This window comes from Bos grunniens, chromosome 9 (genome assembly GCF_055505025.1).
Source record: "Bos grunniens cultivar Pamir isolate PY7600 chromosome 9, Bosgru_T2T1.0, whole genome shotgun sequence".
Taxonomy (NCBI): Eukaryota; Metazoa; Chordata; class Mammalia; order Artiodactyla; family Bovidae; genus Bos; species Bos grunniens.
The window spans coordinates 47361850-47375108 of record NC_141173.1 but is presented as its reverse complement, the minus strand read 5'-3'; the positions used below and the strand labels follow the sequence as shown (position 1 = coordinate 47375108).

General features: G+C 36.1%; 1 protein-coding gene and 1 long non-coding RNA gene across 7 annotated transcripts in view; one reads left to right on the top strand and one right to left on the bottom strand.

Annotated features, from left to right (window-relative positions):
- Positions 1 to 13259, bottom strand: part of LOC147365924 (uncharacterized) — an 851918-nt gene that overhangs the window by 81306 nt on the left and 757353 nt on the right. The window lies entirely within an intron of this gene.
- LOC147365929 (uncharacterized) overlaps positions 1 to 13259 on the top strand; it is a 137198-nt gene that overhangs the window by 122981 nt on the left and 958 nt on the right. The gene's annotated exons all lie outside the window — the stretch shown is intronic.

Genomic DNA, 13259 nt, shown 5'->3' with positions numbered 1-13259 from the left:
TTACCCAAAAACTGATTATTCAAATTCCCTTAGGTACTGGGACATATCTTAACATTGTATAATTTGTATATTTGATAGATTTCAGAATATTAACTGTAGTATACTAGCCCTTTTTTGAACATTGCAAAATTGCTTTTATAAACACTAATCTTGATTTTTTTTTCATATATTAGTTTGAGAGTTTGGAATTTTAGAATTAATTTAGTTATTCCATTTCATATATCATGTATTAATGGTTTAAATTCATTGCTAATTTGTGCATATGTGTGTGTGTTGGGTGGGTGTATGTTTGTGTATCTTTCTGTAACCTTGGTTTCTATTGTGGAGTTCTAAGGAGATTTACATTAGAATTAGCACAATCTTTTTTTCTTTTTCTATTTTACTGTCACATCAACATAACCCTAGTCAATCAGGACAAAATACTCTCAGAAGAGAAAACTAGATATAATTGATAGAATAAATTCACTCAGTTAACACTAGTAAACAACTGAATATACTCTTGACTCTAAAGTTTGATAGGTTCCATATTTAAAATGACAGCTTAAATAGTAGCACATTAAAAAAAAATTGTTCTTAGAGTATATATGCTAAAAGGATATTGTGCGTTTTGTATTTGAAAGAATATTTCAAGATAATTTTTTTATTTTATTATAAAAGAAAAATGTGTTTCTTACAGAGAAAGAAGAAAAAAGCAAAAAGAAATAACAAACAAAAATGTGTTTTACCCCTAATCATTGAATACCAAATGTGCATTCAAATTTTGTATTTATACCGTAGCATTCTACCTTTTGTTTTTAAAACATACTTGAGAACCCATTTGTGACAAAAGATATATTTTTATAACAGAATTAATAACATTACACTGTCTAATAACTCACATTTTAGCTTGTTCCTATTTTGATATAATTTCTAACTTACAGGATATTTTGTTTTCTACTATGGAATGCCCAATACAATTACTCTAATACCATTGATGAAAAGGCTAGCTTTCCTCCACTGAGTGGCTTTTGTACCTTTATAAAAACATGGGTTGAGGATATTTGTGTGGTTCCATTTCTAGGCTCTTAGTATTTTGTTCCATTCATCTCTATGTCTATACCTTCATTAATACCACAGCATGATATCTAGTTTACTATAGCTATGTAATAATCTGAAATATTGGGTTGACTAATTCCCTCCATTTTATTGTTCTTGTTTAGCTCTTCTACATCATTTTACATAAACATAGACATACTTATTCTAAAATGTATAAAAAACTTGCTAAGATGTTGATAGATAGTGTATTAAACCTGTAGATGAGTTTGGTGAGAATTTACAACTTTATGTTGATTATTGAAATCCAGGAACACATCTCTCCATTTCTTTAGGCTTGTTATTTTTTTTTTGTAAATGCTTTCTAATTTTAAGCATACAGATTTGATATATGTTTTGATACATGAATAACCAAGAATTTAATTTCCTTGGAGAAATTGTAAATGGTATTATGTTCTTAATTTAATTTTTTTCATATTCTTTGTCAGTATATAGATTGTGAAAATTTTTAGTGATCTTTATTCTGAACTAATTTATTAGTTCTAGGAGTATTTTGTGGAGAAGGCAATGGCACCCCACTCCAGTACTCTTGCCTGGAAACTCCCATGGACAGAGGAGCCTGGTAGGCTGCATTCCATGAGGTCGCAAAGAGTCGGACATGCCTGAGCGACTTCACTTTCACTTTTCACTTTCATGCATTGGAGAAGGAAATGGCAACCCACTCCAGTGCTCTTGCCTGGAGAATCCCAGGGACGGCGGAGCCTGGTGGGCTGCCATCTATGGGGTCGCACAGAGTAGGACACGACTGAAGCGACTTAGCAGCAGCAGCAGCAGGAGTATTTTGTAGATACCTTGGGATTTCTTACAGGTAATCATACCATCCACAATAGGGCCATTTTATTTTTTCTTTGCAAACTATATGTCTTTTAACTTCTTGCTTCTTGCCGATTACAATGAGTAGAGCTTCCAGTATGATGATGTTTAAAATGGGTATGAGTAAATATCCTGACCTTATTCCCTATCTTAGAGTCTGTTCAGGTTTCAGGGTTGAACATGGATCAACTAAAATGTTGTATCATATATTAAACTTGTGTTAAGGATTTTGATAGTTACTCAAAATTAAAGTTCAAATTTTTACTAAATTGTATTATCACTGATAGGACATGAAAGTATCCATTTACATACAGCTTTCTAAATACCTATTATAGATTTATAAATATGTACTGAGTTGTACAAGTGAAAAAATAGTATTCAATCAGTTTAATTTGCATTAGTAGGATTGCAATTTTTAATAGGGTTGACTATTTTCCACGTTATTAATGTTATATATGTATTCTTTTATAAATATATACTGATGTCCACTGGCATTTTTCTATGTAAGTGTTCATCTTTTTTTTATTGATTTATTAGAGCTCTCCATATATTTAAAAAAAGTATCACAAATTAGATTCTTGTCTGTTTTTCATTTGTTTCAAATTTTCTATTTTGTGTTATCACTCTGTCAATTTCTATGCCCATAAGTACCTTCTTTAATTCCTAAAACTGTATAATATATTTGAACATTTGTAGTCTTTAAGTTGAAATAAATAATAACCAAAGGGCATGAACAGAATTGTGCTGTACTCTTAAGTGCTTCTGAGACTCAAATATATGCAAATTTTAAAGTCTTTACCTTTTTTAATGCTTCACTTAAAGTTCAATCATTCCACTAAAACCATCAGTTGTATTTTTGCATAATAATTCCAAAAATAATTCAACTGCTTACTGAATGCATTGTAGAGATGTAACATCTAATACGGTAATATTAGAAATTTTAAAGATGGCATAATGATACATAATGTTATCTTATCTCAGATCAGTGTTGGTCTTAGGATTTATCCAGGTTTGAGATTATACTTTGTTTGCAAGTAAAACTAGTTATGAGGAGAATATAGAACACAGAAGCTGAGAATTGTTTCTCATTTCATCTGAATCATCATAAACAACAGGCAAAATACATGCTGAATGATAAACTCTATTACTATTGTTTACTGTCATTTACCCTGAGGGTTTGTCTTTGGCAGGAATTATGTCAGTCAGCTATAAACAAACTGTGGCCCAATACCTGGCCATAAGTCCTATGTCAAATATTATCTAGATACAGATGGATGAAACTGAAGAAATCAACTGTGAAGGTGTTCCCATCAACAACAGCAGGGTGTTTATAAACTTCACAAAACATATGATATTTTATTCCAAAAATGCTCTTGAATTGCAAAATAAAGAAATCAGTAACTCTTCTCTGACCATTGTAACTGCTAAATTGGAATTATGTGACACATGCATACTCAGTGTCTTGGAAATATATCCCCTAATTCTCCATAATTATCATAATGTTTGCTTGTTCTCCTTGTTCACAGATGTTAATTATGTTAGCAAAGGTTACTGTTTAATCTTAGTGTTTTTAACTTCTTTTTTCTTTTGACATTCTGTTTATGTAGAAAAACTGAAATGAGTTTAAATTTCACTTTTGGCACTTATTTTGGCAAGAGATTTATTTTTCTCTGAACTTCAAATATGTTATAAGAAAAATACAAATATATATAGTGGCTGTGAAGATGAAGTGAGGCAACACATGGCAAGTGCCTAGATAGTGGTTGGCATGTGCTGGGTGCACCAAAAACTTGGCATTTGGTGGAATTCTCCCTTTATAGACATTATTTTGTTTTGAGGTGAGACAAAACCAAAAAAAAAATCTTTTTTCAAAATAAAATAGTTATTGATCAATTTCAAACACATTTCCTGCTGCCAAACAGAGCTTTTGTAACTCAGAATTCCTAAACAAGTCTCCAGAGCTCTTCAGTGCATATAGTAGGTTGCCCCCAGTTTTTATTCTCTTGGCCTTCAAGGATTTAAAGAAATCAAAGTGGTGGAAAATACTAGGTCAAACATTATTTATTTAAATCTATTGAGATTTTAAAATACTGACTAGCTGTTAATGATCACATTTCATTAAGAGGAACGCATCTACCAGAATGGAGTAGAGCAACAAACTGCTAGATACCATGATCTGGAAAAGAGGTAGTTCCCATTTCTACTCTAATCTGAATTTTCTTTAAAATACAATTTTGATCAAGAAACAAAGGATAGAATAAGGGGATTAAATAGAAATATTTGACCTGCCTTGCTGGCTACTGAAGACATGGTGTAAGGAGTAAAAATCATATGCTTTACAAATTCTTGACCTGCCACCAGAATGAACTCAGGGCCCTCAACATGCAAGGCAGTCCCACTTATTACTTCTAGCATCTTACTGTCAGCTATTATAGGAAGCACCCAGCTGTGGACAAGGATTACTGGACTGTTGGTACAGCTATACCATTTAATTACTGTTTGCCCTCCACTTGTCTTTGTGGGAGCTGATAGCTAAACCAAGCAGTTGTTACCCATGGTCCATTAGAGCTCAAAATGCCCTAATTGTTGACTTAGCTCAGTCACAGGTTGTGGAAGGAAATAGGTAGGCTTTGGCTGACAAAGTATTTATTGATTGCTTTTATGGGATTTAAAACTTTCACTTGTATTTAGACAATTAAATGAGATAAAGAGATCGAATTAATAATTTTGAGCAAGACCACATACTTGCCTAGTGGATGAGGATGGAAAGAAAGTGCAAAAACAGATACCGTCCTGACTCTTAAGGAGCTTACAGTTTTGTCGAGGAGAAATATGACAATAAAAAAACTGAAAAACAATGGCTAAGTCCTTCAAAATAATGTGCATAATGTTATGAAACTTTAAAATGAAATATATCCCTCGTTATAAAGTACAGACAAGATTTCCTCCAGAGAAGAGATATTTGAGCTAGAATCTGAGGTATAAACAGGGGTTCACTAGGTAAGAAAGAAATATATGAGGAAAGTGTTACAAGACAGAAAAGCATGTGAAATAGGCCTTGATACAGAAGACAGTTAACACCTTAACATGCATTGACAGGAAGCTCAGTGGGGCTAGAGTGGGGATGGGTTAAAATGACAGGAGAGAGGTAGCCAGGGCTGATGGCCATTCATTAGTCATTCAGTCATTTGCTGATTAGTTCAATGAATATACATTGAGCAGTAACTAGGTTATTTTCATATGTTGGAACTAAGATCAGTGAACAGAGCTGAAAACTTCTCTGGGCATGACAATGTCAGGTAATATTAGCTATGTTTCAGAGAGTTAAAACAGGCTGAAATGATGGATATGGCAAGTTTTCTAGTGAAATTGAACATTCAAGGGAAAAAAAAAAAACTTTCCTGGAGGAGTGATTAGTGGAGGGAAAAAATATATATATATAAGAAAGAGTTATTCATGGTAAGAACAAGGGGAAGAGCATTTCATGCAGAGAAACAGCTTGTGGATGACCTTAGGAAAGTAACAAGCTTCAGTTACAAAGAACAGAGCAAAGATCAATGTGGCCGAAACATAATGAGCAGGAGAGAGGGGCAGGAAGTGACACTGGAGAGAGAGACAGGGACTGGATCACACAGGGACACACAGAGTGAGGTAAGGAACTCAGTTGTATTCTCAAAGTGATCTTAAGCCTTTGAAGAATGTGTGCTGATGGTGGGAGTAGTTGTGAGAACAGGGAATAGAGCAAAAAATCACTTATATTTTTTAAAACATCAGCCTGTCTCCTTGATAGGAAATGGATACTTTAGGGGCAAGATAAGAAGATTAGCTATAAGGATGCTAAATCGGTCTGGGGGCGGGGTGGAAATAAAGACTGCGTAGATTACAGTTTAGATGAACTCAAGGAGAATGACCCCAGGTTGCTGACACATCAGGATGAAATGAAGGAGGGGACAAGGACTATCCCAATTTTCTGTCTTGAAATATGGCCTGGATGGTCCTCTTTAGGAGATGGTGGAAAGAGAGGAATTTGAAGAGAACATCTGAAACTCTGTTTTGGACAACTGAAGTTTGAAATACCTTAGACATTCAAGCAAAGATGCCCCGTGAATAGCTTGATAAACAGTCTAAAGTAGGTCAGGACCGAGTATATAACCTTGAGAGTTATCAGCATAAATTGTACAAGGTAAGAGTCCCAAGTGTGAAATGGAGATATTTAAGGTAAGAGGACAAAGAATCTGGCCATGGGCTAGTCTAGGTCATAATTAGGCTTCACATCCTAGAAATAACAGTTTTTCTCTTCAAACCTTTTATTAATACTTGTATCGTTTGTGATCAAGCAAGATATCCACACACAGCTTTCCTCAGTGCAACTTGTTTCCATTAACAGGAATGAAGAGGGAGCCTAGACATCCACAATTCCTACCCCTCAACTGTCAGAATAACTTCCACTCTCAACATTGAATCTACTCAGAAAAACATCTCATTACATCCTCCCCACCTCCCCCATTATACATTCACCTTTAGAAACCAGAAACACCCAGATAAACTAATCTACATAAAACTCTGAGCACTTCCTACTTTATATCCTTATCACACCTCTCCTCAATTCCAGAAATTCTTCATCTATGCCCTATGGAATTCAAAGACTGTCAGCAGCAAAATATTCCATTTTCTCAGCCTCCTCTTTGAAAGTTTCTATTATTTTCTTGTGTTAAAACAACAACAAAAACAAACAAACAAACAAAAAAATCACCTGGCTTCTTCCTGAGAACAGTGTTTCCTTCACAGTCCTCCAGGGAGATAGAAGGCATTGTTGTGATTGCTGGGCTGGGAGGTGGGCTAGTGATCCTTTTGCCCCTCTTAGCTGTTTTTATAAAATTCTACACACTGTCTTTTAAAAACACCCAGGTTTGAATCTCACAACCACTGAGTATGTCACCTACAACTCTTCATTTGTTACTATCATTTTTACATCCCAATTATTCAACCTGTGTGTTCCAGAGATGTCTGATCTTAGCTCACTATTGCTCTATCCACACTACTCCAATCTTAATTCTTGGTGACTTCAGTGCACATGTTCTTGATCCAGATAGCTCCCAGGTTCCTTAATCTACCTTCCAATTATCTTGGCTTTAGTCACATACTCACATGATCTTATCCCTGAGCTTATTATTACCAAGTCAAGGCAATGCCCTGTAATAACAAAAATATGCTTTTCACTTGTTGATCATCACTCTTTTTCAAAATAAATTTTGGGTATACATAATTCTAGTTGAATAGTTGTATACACTATTGTATACAACTATTGTTGTATACACTATATCACACTATAAGAGTGATCACTACCACAAGTCATCTATAGTTAGCATCCATCACCATATAGTTGACTCCTTTTGCCTACTTTACCCACCTCCTAACCCTTGTCCCCTCTAGTAGCCACTCATCTGTTCCCTATATCTATGAATATCTATGAGCTTGTTTTCACTGTATTTTATTCATTTATTTTTGGTCTCAGCTACAACTATTTTTTATTTTCAGATTTTTTATTTTCAGATTACATGTATGCATGAAATCATATTTGTCTTACTCCAGCTGACATAGTACAATATCTCAAGGTCTACCCATGTTGCTACAAATGATAGGATTTCATTCTTTTTTATGGTTTAGTAGTACTTCACTGTGTATGTGTGTGTATATGTGTGTATACACTACATCTTCTTTATTCATTCATGCATGAATGGACACAGGTTATTTCCATATCTTGGCTATTGTAAATAATGCTTCAATTAACATAGGGGTGCATCTATCTCTTTAAATTACTGTTTTATGTTTGTAGGTTAAATAGCCAGAAGGAAATAGCTGGGTCATACTATTCTAAATTCTTAAGGAATCTTCATAATGTTTTCCACAGTGGACTTTGAATTATTTAGACAAAAACTTAATATATTTCTATGATTGCTATTTTTGCTGACATTCCACATCTAATTCATCAGTAAATGTTCTGGATATATTTTTAAAATATGTCCAGAATCTGACCATTTCTCAATATCCCCCAATGTTATATCTCTGGTCTCAGCTGCAGTTATTTTTTAACTAGATAAGAATAATAAGCACCTAACTCAGGAGTCTCCAGCCTCCAGGACCCGTACCTTGTGTCATATCAGTGGCAGCATTAGATTAGAAATGAAAAGTGAAAGAAAGTGAAAGTTGCTCAGTTGTGTCCGACTCTTTGCCTCCCCATGGACTATAGTCCACGGAACCCTCCAGGCCAGAATACTGGAGTGGGTAGCCTTCTCCAGGAGATCTTCCCAACCCAGGGATCAAACACAGGTCTCCCTCATTGCAGGCAGATTCTTTACCAGCTAAGCCACAAGGGAAGACCGAGTATACTGGAGTGGGTAGCCTATCCCTTCTCCAGGGGATCTTCCTGACCCAGGAATTGAATTAAGGTCTCCTGCATTGCTGGTGGATTCTTTACCAACTGAGTTATCAGGGAAGCCCAGATTAGAAATAAAGTGCAAAATAAATATAATATGCTTGAATCACACTAAAACCATCCCCTGTCCACCGGTCTGTGGAAAACAGTCTTCCAGGAAACCAGTCCCTGGTGCCAAAAGGTTGGGGATAGCTAAACTAACTGGTTTCTATGCTCCCATCCTGTCCATAATACTTCTAGCAAGATACAGATTTGAGCAGAGGATGGTGTGAACTGATATAAAGTATTTCTCTGCATGCTTTTATAAAACTAGAGCATATTTCTTTGTTCACAACATCCTCTGCTCAAATCTCTCTAATGATATCTAATTTCAATCCTTATAAAAAGCAGTCTATTTACTATGGCCTGCAAGGCCCTGTCAGCTGATGGGAAGGACTGACTCCTTGGAAAAGACCCTGATGCTGGGAAAGATTGAAGGCAGGAAGAGAAGGGGAAGACAGAGGATGAGATGGTTGGATGGCATCACCGACTCAATGGACAAGAGTTTGAGCAAGCTCCAGAAGTTGGTGATGGAAAGGGAAATTTGGTGTGCTGCAGTCCATGGGGTCACAAAGAGTCGGACATGACTGAGCGACTGAATTGAATTGAACTAGGCCCTACATAATCTGTACCTTTGTATAGATCTGTATAACTTTGATACCTCACCTGCTATATTCCCCTTACTAACTCTATACTAGCCATATGGGTTCTTCTAACCCATATGATGCTCAGCCTCAGTGCCTTTGCCTTTACAGATCCCTCTGGTTAGAACATTCTTTGTCCCAATTTCCACATGACTAACTCTCTCACCTCTTCCAAGTGATCAAATGTCATTATACTGATCAACATTATCATGACAATCCTGAGTTAAATCAGAACCTCCTTACATATTCCTTTATCTCTTGTTCTCCTCAGTTTTTTTTCTTTTTTAATAAACTTTTATTTTAGTAGAATTACTGATTTGCAGAAAAACTGAGAAAATAGTATAAAGAGTTCCTTAAAAATCCACACCAAATTTCACATATTATTAACATCTTATATTCTTGTGGTAGGGAAAACCACTAGACCATTCAGGTATGACCTAAATCAAATCCCTTATGATTATACAGTGGAAGTGAGAAATAGATTTAAGGGCCTAGATCTGATAGATAGAGTGCCTGATGAACTATGGAATGAGGTTCGTGACATTGTACAGGAGACAGGGATCAAGACCATCCCATGGAAAAGAAATGCAAAACAGCAAAATGGCTGTCTGGGAAGGCCTTAACAAATAGCTGTGAAAAGAAGAGAAGCGAAAAGCAAAGGAGAAAAGGAAAGATATAAACATCTGAATGAAGAATTCCAAAGAATAGCAGGAAGAGATAAGAAAGCCTTCCTCAGCGATCAATGCAAAGAAATAGAGGAAAACAACAGAATGGGAAAGACTAGGGATCTCTTCAACAAAATCAGAGATACCAAAGGAATATTTCATGCAAAGATGGGCTCAGTAAAGGACAGAAATGGTATGGACCTAACAGAAGCAGAAGATATTAAGAAGAGATGGCAAGAATACACAGAAGAACTGTACAAAAAAGATCTTCATGACCCAGATAATCACGATGGTGTGATCACTGACCTAGAGCCAGACATCCTGGAATGTGAAGTCAAGTGGGCCTTAGAAAGCATCACTACGAAAAAAGGTAGTGGAGGTGATGGAATTCCAGTTGAGCTATTCCAAATCCTGAAAGATGATGCTGTGAAAGTGCTGCACTCAATATGCCAGAAAATTTGGAAAACTCAGCAGTGGCCACAGGGCTGGAAAAGGTCAGTTTTCATTCCAATCCCAAAGAAAGGCAATGCCAAAGAATGCTCAAACTACCACACAATTGCACTCATCTCACACGCTAGTAAAGTCATGCTCAAAATTCTCCAAGCCAGGCTTCAGCAATATGTGAACCGTGAACTTTCTGATCTTCAAGCTGGTTTTAGAAAAGGCAGAGGAACCAGAGATCAAATTGCCAACATCCGCTGGGTCATAGAAAAAGCAAAAGAGTTCCAGAAAAACATCTATTTCTGCTTTATTGACCATGCCAAAGCCTTTGACTGTGTGAATCACAATAAACTGTGGAAAATTCTGAAGGAGATGGGAATACCAGACCACCTGATCTGCCTCTTGAGAAATTTGTATGCAGGTCAGGAAGCAACAGTTAGAACTGGACATGGAACAACAGACTGGTTCCAAATAGGAAAAGGAGTTCGTCAAGGCTATATACTGTCACCCTGTTTATTTAACTTCTATGCAGAGTACATCATGAGAAACGCTGGACTGGAAGAAACACAAGCTGGAATCAAGATTGCCGGGAGAAATATCAATAACCTCAGATATGCAGATGACACCACGCTTATGGCAGAAAGTGAAGAGGAACTAAAAAGCCTCTTGATGAAAGTGAAAGTAGAGAGTGAAAAAGTTGGCTTAAAGCTCAACATTCAGAAAATGAAGATCATGGCATCCAGTCCCATCACTCATGGGAAATAGATGGGGAAACAGTGTAAACAGTGTCAGACTTTATTTTTCTGGGCTCCAAAATCACTGCAGATGGTGACTGCAGCCATGAAATTAAAAGACGCTTATTCCTTGGAAGGAAAGTTATGACCAACCTAGATAGCATATTCAAAAGCAGAGACATTACTTTGCCAACAAAGGTCCGTCTAGTCAAGGCTATTGTTTTTCCTGTGGTCATGTATGGATGTGAGAGTTGGACTGTGAAAAAGGCTGAGTGCCGAAGAATTGATGCTTTTGAAGTGTGGTGTTGGAGAAGACTCTTGAAAGTCCCTTGGACTGCAAGGAGATCCAACCAGTCCATTCTGAAATAGATCAGCCCTGGGATTTCTTTGGAAGGAATGTGCTAAAGCTGAAACTCCAATACTTTGGCCACCTCATGTGAAGAGTTGACTCATTGGGAAAGACTCTGATGCTGGGAGGGATTGGGGGCAGGAGGAGAAGGGGACGACAGAGGATGAGATGGCTGGATGGCATCCCTGACTCGATGGACGTGAGTCTGAGTGAACTCCAGGAGTTGGTGATGGACAGGGAGGCCTGGAGTGCTGCATTTCATGGGGTCACAAAGAGTCGGACACGACTGAGTGACTGATCTGATCTGATCTGATTCTTATGGTGTATTTGCTAAAATTAATGAACTGATATTGGTATTATTACTAAGAATTAAAGTCTATAATTTACTCTTTTTTTCTCAGTTTTTACCTAATGTCCTGTCTATATTTAGGATCAATTCAACCATATTACATTTACTTGTCATATTTCCATAGGCTCCCCTTTACTGTGATAGATCCTCAGATGTCCCTTGATTTTGTTGATGTTGACAGTCTTGTGGGTAACTAGTCACATGTTTTGCAGAATGCCTCTCATTTGGAACTTGACTTTTTTTTTTTTTTCTATTTGAGGAAAGACCGTAGAAATAAATGCTATTCCATCACATCATATCAAAGGCATATACTATAAACCACTTACCAATACTGATGTTACCTTGTTCACAGGGCTGAGGTAGTGTTTGTGAGGTTTCTCCACTATGAAATTACTTTTTTCCCTTTTCCATTTTGCACTCCTTAAAAGGTAATTATTATGTGCAACCCACCTTTAAGGTGTGGGGAGTTACGTTTAACTTTATGTAAATATAAAGTTATGTCTAACTTTAGAGTGGAATATCTACCTACTTCTACACAAAAGATTTGTCCTTTTCCTCTATTTATTTATTCCATCATTTATTTATATTTGGATGTAATATGGACATTTAATTTATACTTTGTGCTATATCCCAATATTAGTTTATTTTTTTTTCTCTTCAAGTTCTTTCAGCTTTAGCCATTAGGAAATCTTGTTAGCTTCTTTTGTCCCTTCCTTTGACACACCACCATCATTTGCTTTTCTTTTTTCTTTTTGGAGCACTTCTTTACTTTTTAGCACCCAAAGATCATAATGTATAGTAGAGCCTAGTCCGAGAATCATTCATCTCGGCAAAGAGAGATGTTATTGCACAATGGTATTACTAACTAAAATATGTGTGCTAGATGCACTCTTGTTACTAGAAGGTTGCTGTTTCTAAGACCTCTTGGCTGACAGAGCAAGAAAATATGTGTATACACTAACCCTTGTGTATATATATACACACACACACAACTATAAATATTTCTATAGCTGGCTAGTTGTATTTATATTAAGCTAATCCTAAACCCATTTTGATGTTTCCAACTCTAATCCATTACCACATGGGTCAATCTAAGCTCTAGCCCTGCTTATTTGTAAACTCTCATTTCAGAAGAAACCTGCCTCTCAACATCTGCCACAGGAGTACTTAAGTTTTCAATTGCAGTACATATTTCTAGCAGTATTCATAATGTTAACTCACATTCCCATAGGAAACAACTTTATGAACTGGCATTCAAAATTTATGTGCATTTTCTTTTGCCCTTATTCTTACAAACTCCTCTAATATACAGTTACTTAGGTCAGAATCACTTTCTCCCACATTGTATAAGTTTTTAGTATAGTTAGATCGTTTTATCACATTCTGCATTCCATCCTAGGATAGCTTGATCTTCAATATTTTTTTTTAACTTGCAAACATTAAAGTTAAATCTGTTTTCACAAATCCGTATTGTCATATCCACCATTACATCATTATACAAAGTATTTTCACCACCCTACAAGATCCACTGTGCTTAATCTATTTAATGCTCTTCTTCCCACAAATCCCTTATGACTACTGATCTTCTTTTGCTATTGCTATAATTTTGCCTTTCCTAGATTTCATATAAGTATACTATTTGTAGCCTTTTCAAATTGACATATTTTACTTAGTAATATGCATTTAAGTTTCATCCA